The sequence below is a fragment of the Atractosteus spatula genome, chromosome 19, assembly GCF_055471065.1.
Source record: "Atractosteus spatula isolate fAtrSpa1 chromosome 19, fAtrSpa1.hap1, whole genome shotgun sequence".
Lineage (NCBI taxonomy): Eukaryota > Metazoa > Chordata > Actinopteri > Semionotiformes > Lepisosteidae > Atractosteus > Atractosteus spatula.
In genome coordinates this window covers 8,806,572-8,814,219 of record NC_142724.1, presented here as the reverse complement: position 1 = coordinate 8,814,219, position 7,648 = coordinate 8,806,572, and positions in this window count along the sequence as shown.

Genomic DNA, 7,648 nt, shown 5'->3' with positions numbered 1-7,648 from the left:
CTTCAAATTAAATTAAAATTCATTAGCAGCCCTTTTATTGTTAGAAAGAAGATCCACCTGAAATCAGAGATACTGTCCATGTCAGGTAGCAATTTCAAGAGAGTCAGAGATATTCATTTTTGCACTGAAGCTGCCTCATAATAGTTTTTTACACATAGTGCTGAGATTTTCATTGTATAGTATTTTTTATTAATGTTTTTTGTGAAATCTTGAGGTCTAAGCTAGAGCTATTGGGATGTAGGTAGTGAAATGTAAAGCTGATAACAGTTTAGTTTAAGTGCTGCAAATTCATATGTGCTTTATAACCTGTAACAGATTAACAGAGCATTAATACAGACTTAATATCCTGCAAGGAAATAATCTCTACAAGAGATTAATTGCATGGTTATTAACAAAAGTCAGTTCTTTCTCAGATTTAAATACACTTATTTCTGGTTACTTGTGAGCCAATAACTTCATTAAGTCAAAAATGAAATATGTACCTCATAAACTAAAATCCACAATAAAGTCCAGTTTATCAGGCAGGAGATTACTCTGGACTCCACAGAGGTAAGCAGATTGAAAGTTTGCCTCTCCCTTTGGACAAGATTGTGCTGTGCTCATTTGTGTTACTAGCTGGAGTGGAGAGTGAGTTACTACTAGAGTGGAGAAAAATTATTTGCTAGGAGGAGACACAACAAATATCCAAGCTGGGGATCAGAACCCGCAATACCCCAGTCAGGAATTACAATCTGTAAAGAGTCAATGTCTTATTATAATTGCATTTTTTCAACAGACCTGTCTGTGTCTCGCTTGAAAGGACATATCTTACGTATATCCAAATGAGTATTGAGACCTCATTCTTATACACCATTAAATACAGTATTTTAGACAAATGTTGCTTTGTCCTAACTAAATAACACCTCCTAAAAGTAAACAGATACCATAAAACGTTTGCAAAATCCTTGAATCTCAGACTTGTCTGTATACAAATTAAGATATACAGTGCGTGTATTTCAAATTTGTTTACATGTGTCCACGTTTCCATTTTTGTAGATATGGAACGAAACATAAAAAACACAAAATAGTATTTGAATCACTAGCATTTATTGCATTTTTATATACAAGTTTGTATGTTTTACACACGTATTATATGCATATTTTATGCGTATTTGTGCATATTATATATGTATATTTTTGTCATTTATATACTTCTTATAATGATTTTAATGTTTGATTTTTGCATTCATGTTATATATTCTGTTCATATTTCACGTAGAATGATACATTTAATATACTGTCCCAATTCATTACATAAGTGCACAACCCACTTCCACTGGGACTAACATAACATCAGGTTAAAGCCAACACACAGCAGGTATGCCTCGGGTGTAATACGGCAGCTTCATTGTTCATTTTCCTAAAATACTCCTGTAGGAGCTAATGTACATCACAGTACATGGGTTAGCTTTCTGCTTTAACAGGCCTCAGATGTTTCTTCCAGAATGAAGTGGTAGACACGGTGTTAGGTTCATTTGATACTGACTTCAGCATCAGGTCTTGTTTACTTTGCAGTGACAAAGATTAAATGGAATCTGGAGCTCCTAATTGGCCAGAAAACATTAAACTGGATAATCTATAAGCGCAAACCGAAATTTGAAGTCTCCATCTCTGGGGATTAGCTCTGTGTTGACAGAGACAGCCGTAAAAAAAATGAGTTCCCAGGATTTTGTCAAACCTCTGGAGTTTGGGTAGATCACCTTTGTTTTTGTTTCTTGTTTAAATTAAGTGCTACATTTGATTTTGTCTCTCCCACTTGTTTGTTTGCCCTAAAGCCAAACAAAACATGTATGGCACTCTCTGAAACTAGATACTTTTGTTGTGTTTTAATGAATACATAAACAAATATCCAGCAAAATTACTTCTCAGGTCTCTAATCCCTCCTGAACACCAAGTGCCTCCCTTATATGCCATTTTACGCCCTCTGACAGGAAAATTAATTTGAAACGCAAGTGCTGGTGCGTTTTCATTTGAGTCATGCCAGCTGCTTAATGCATCATTTAGACTGTGAAATTTTGAACGTCCTGCATTTCTGTCGAGAAATAGAAATATGCTGGAGTGTGCTCTTTGTTATTAATCACATGTAAAAACAGGCCGCTGAACTGAACTAAATTCAACTTGAGAATGGTTTGCCACAGAAAGCAAAGCCCCTTGAATTTTTTGGTTCAGAAGTCAAATATTTTGTTATCCCCACATCAGAAACATTAAATCAAATCACTCAAAATAACTCCATGCAGTACAGTACAGTCTTCCCAACAGAGGTGAGTGTGTAGTTATGTGACTGGAATCTGTGGCAAGCTCCACCAGATGCAAAAGAAAAAAGTAGTTTCTTTTTCCATTCAGTCATATTAATTAATCCACTATATTTGTGTCTAGGAAATGATCATAATCTCAAATCAGAAGAAAAAAGATGTTTTGATGGTGTTGTAAGGAATAGATGGGGGTAGAATCATGTTGCTTATTCTGCCTCTAGTTGGTGTACAGAGAAATGCTTGTTCATTTTTTTTCAAAAGGCCTTTTTATCTGAGAGAAAGTTTAATCTAGGATATTCTGCTAATCAGTCTGTCTGACTCTCCGAGGAGGAATTCGTGTTCTTCCAGATGTTTTTTTTTCTGTTCCAAAGTCAGAATTCCAGTGTGAAAGTCTGCTGTCTAAGTGAACATTTCCTGAAAAATTTTAAATTTCCTGTGTTGCCTACCTTAAACTTGATATGTTCCAGTGGTATTGAAATTGCCAGGTGAGAGGAGGGCAGTTGTAGGAAAATGCATAAGCACCAGAAACAAGTATAAAATGGATAAAAAGACCAGGAGTCCCCTCACATGGCAGAGATATGAAGGGCATTTAAATTTGCACGAAAAAGAATAACCATTTTACCAATCAGAAAATATTTTTTACAGCTTGTTACAGTTTTAAGAAACAGAATCTGTGTGGACCGCTGTGTTCATTTAATTTGGTTTCTTACTGATTAGTGAAGGAATAAACCCAGAGAGTCTTAGATCACTAGAAAGTGTCCCATGTTTGTCTAATCATGCAGACTTCTAATATCCATTTCCAGAGAGAAAGGTACTGTATCTGTCAGACAACATATAGAGTACATATCAAGAGCTATACAGCATAGGATCCCTGGTAGTGTAAATAACTCAGAAAACATACACATTATACTGTAATTTAACATTATTTATAATTATGTTGAAGATTTTAGATCAAAGATCAGTTATGAGAAAACATTACATTACATACGAAGGCATTTTAAAAATCAATGAAAATAAAAATGTTCAGTAAGGAAACTGGATGAATTATACCCGGTAGAAAGCTTTTGTGGTAAACAAAATCTCAATAATGTATCATCATTGAGGTGTCACCAGCTAATTAAAAACAGCATTTTGCAGCTCATTAGGGCCAAAGTTTCAGTGTTTCAGCTGTAGTAAAGTCTACATCTTGTTAACGCCATATTCACTTGTGATTGAATCTCCCAAACCTTTTCAGGTTTTATAAACTAGTTCATAAATGCACACATTCAGTCTTCCAGGGTGAATATGCAGCAGGATTTCTAGGTTTCTATAAATCATTAACAGCTGAAGACTGTTGAAGTCTTATGTTTGCCTAAGGGCTACATGGTGGTTAGCATCGCTGCCTTTCAGCACTGGGGTCCTGGGTTTAATTCTTAGGGTGCTATCTGTGTGGAGTTTGTATGTTCACCCTGTATTCACATGTATTTCCTCCGAGCACACTGGGTCCTTCTGCCGTCCAAAGAGATACACTGGTAGGTCCATTGGCTTCTTGGGAAAATTGGTTCTGGCGTGAGTGTGTACCAGTTTGTGTCTGTGTGTGCCCTGCAATGGACTGGTGTCCTGTCCAGGGTGTATGCTGACTTTTGCCCGTTGCTTGCTGGGATAGACTCTGGTGTCCCCCTGTGCCCTGTATCGGATAAAAAGTGAGAACGTGGATGGATGAAAGTTGGTCTCGTTACTCTGTAGTGTGGTGTAGTGGTTAGGTTTCTGGTCTCATTACTGGAAGGGTGTAGGATCAAATATCAGGTGGGATACTGTTGTATTCTTGAGCAGGGTGCTTCACTCAAATACAGTAGCTGTAGTAAAATACCCACATGTGTATAAGTGTGAGTGTAACTTCATTTGACTAGAATTGTTAGACAAATTATTAATAATAGTAAATAGAATATCTAATTACGAGAAAAAGAGGAATGGGACCCCATAGATACTGTTGATCTATAGAAATTGAGTTATTTCCTGATATATTAATATTAACTTTCAGTTAACTAATTGTCCTTAAGGCAGTCATTGCTAATGTCATTCAAACCAAGATTTAACCTTGTTGTACTTTCTCAATACATTGCCAAGGGCATTAATGTCTGTGTGAATTACATAAAGATAGTCAGAATGGCATTCATGCTTTTTACTGTTTTTTTGTTGTGCTTTTTACTGTAACATTTCTCATGACTTATTAGGAAGTACTTTACTGCAATAGAACAAGATATGATATCCACTAAGAAAAAATAAAAAAATAGTATACTGTAACATGCAATCTAATAAACATTTATGAATTGTGTTCCTATGTCTTTACTATTTTATTATTTAAAAACTGTATGATATTGTAGTATGTTAGCAAATACAATCCCTGTAAACATTTTAATAACATAGATCCTGAAACACATTCAGAGCCTTTTGTTTTAACAAAAAAAATTGTTCACAGTCTCTCAACAGAGCCAATAATTGGACCTTCACTTTTAATCTCATAAAGCATGCCATCCTCTGATTATTCAAAATTAACTATTATACTTTTAACTGCATGCATGTTACAGCAACAAAAACTAAAGTCCACACTTAAATATGTTATTAAATCACATTTAATTTTTTCCTGAGGCAAACATTCTGTTCTGTATCTTATTTGTATCCTGCATGACTGCAGAATACAAGGGGACCTGCAGTTACCTTTTGTCCATTTGCATCAATAGTAGAAAAATGACAGATGCATGTTATAGAATGCAAGTAAAAACTTGCCATTTTTGTGCAATTTATAGTACATTTCAGATTGAAATTTATCCGAGCATTGGGGGAATTTTCATTTATATATAAACTAAACGGCATATACAGTGCATGCAGTGTAGAATTACATGTAATTGTATAGGTAAACAACAATGATCATGTACTTATGAAATGTATTTTCTGTATTCTACCTTCTATCTACCTTAAAATTCAGCTGGAACTGTGTCATAAACAGTGAACCAAGCTTCATGGTACCAGTGTATAAAAGAAATTTCACTGAATGGGTAATAAAAAAGACAAAATGGTCACAAAGTGGGTTAGCTTCATGCAAAACAGATCTTAGAGTTTGCCTTTTTGCCCTTTTGATCCCTTTGCATGACTGCATGAAATATAAAAAAATACAAACCAACAAATTAAAAAAAAAAGATGATATTTTGGATGGAATTTCATAAGAACCGCACTTGGGATAAGTACTGCGGACTGGTGTGTAAAAGCGATAGGAATAGTCCAAGGGAGTTCAGGGGGTGCCGGTGTTCAGTGTTCAGCCTGAGACGGGGTGCGAGTCTCCCTGTGTGCCTCCTCACAGAAAAGAGCTGGAGGTTAATGAGTCCCGCAATAAGACAGGAATCTCAGCCCCACTGTCTTCTGGGCTGCCAGGCCTGGAATGAAGACCATGGAATCCGAAAGGTGAAGAAGTTAATTAACTCAAACAGAGAACACGACTCCGAGGCTGGTAGTGACTTCTGCCGCGTTCTGCTACTCGGTGTGACACGCGAGAGTGATTGCCCCGGCTGCTGCTCTCTTGCCCGAAATTCCTCAGCGTCCTGTGAAAGAGCAGGGGAGAACTCCCTTCTGTGGTGTGGTCAGATGTGAAGGCCGAGGTCTTCAGTCCTGTCTTACCTCTCACCACAAAAGGCAGAACAACAACAAAAACAAACGTTCAAAAATCATTTCTCTTGTCAGGATCCGTCTCTGCCCCTGGTTCCCATTGGTGGTATAGCCAATAGTCCCTTCTTTTATTTAGTCTTATACCATTATAAAACATAGTTAGGACATTACTAATGAATTACTGGGGAGCGATATGTTAAAACCAGTTCTCTAGAAAATAGTTACTTCTGGATGAAAAACACATTTAAGTTGTTGCCACAGTAGTGGATTTTTTTCTTTACATTAAATTATGCTCCTTTTTTATATAGGACTTTTCAGCCATAGTTATTCTGTTTTTCCTAAAGTTATACCAAAATATTTTGCTTCCACAGTGCAGCATAAGATCATTGTTTTTGTCTGTTCTAACAGTAAACATTCAAATACTCCCATCTCTTCTCCTTGTGAGTGTCATTTCCCCATCTGTTGAATACCAGAAATATTTGAAGAGAATAATGTGCCAGGAGTATGCTGCATTAACCCCACTGAATGATGTACCAAAGGAGCAATTTCCCCCAATTAAGTTTCATTAAAGACTAAAATTGCTGTTGTCATGGTATGTGGCAGCTCTGTTGCGTACAAATTTTCCTCAGATCCTCAGTGTCTCAGCAGAACTGCTGGCTCACCCCCCTTGACCCAGGATTTTAGATCAAAGGTGATTGATTCTCAGTTGTGTCTTTGCTGGACTGGGGCAATCAAGCTTCCCAAAACACATTTGTTCCCTTTCCAGAGAGAGGATAAACATTGCCGGTATTTGGAGCGTGGTTAACCATAATAGTGATATAACACTCTGAACTTTACTTCCCTTCATTGCAGGACCTAAGAGCAGGGCCACAGTTCGCTTGGGCTGACAAGACTTCACACATGTACCATTTTGTCCTTGCCTTCTCTATATTCCCAGTAGTTGCTCTTACTGCCTTTTGGACAGTATAGGTCCTTCCCCTGGGTGCTGATGGATCAGTACAAGAACAAATCAAATGATCTGAGGGGGACTGTACAGTCTTTCCTCGCTCCGGGCAATTCAGGTTTTGTCACAAAACAGCAAGAATGGGGGAACTTGACAATATATCTAAAATTTCTGAGGAAAAGTCATATTTGACTTCCCAAAACATTTAACTCTGGAATGAAAACAGGCAAAAAAGAAACCTAGCCTGCTAATTTTGCCACCTGCCTTGCCCGTCTCTTAAGTAGTAATGTTCATAGGTTTAATTGGAAATGAAAGCGGTCTCTGGTGCTTGTGAATTGACTTCAGCTATGAAGAGGGACCCTGAATTGTCATGAAAGGAAGTGGCTTTTAGACTCAGTAAATTTAGCTTTAGCTTTTTCCAACCTACCTACCAAACTTACTGTAATGTCTTTGGCATTTTCCTTGTTAAGCAATACCTGAATGTTGTCTTTAACAATAGCTGTTCACATTAACGTGATCACATTACTCCTATCCTGACGTACTTGCACTGGCTTCCTGTCAGATTTTTGTGTCAACTTCAAAATCCTAATGCTCATCTACTGTATAAGGCTCTACATGGCTTAGCACATCAGTAGCTATCTGACTTACTATTGTCCTTCTCCCCTCTTTGCAACCTTCACTCATCTAATTCTAGTCTCCAGTCTGTCCCACAACATCATCTACATTCTATAGCAGGCAGGGCCTTCTCCTGCTGTGCCCCAAAGCCTTGGAATTC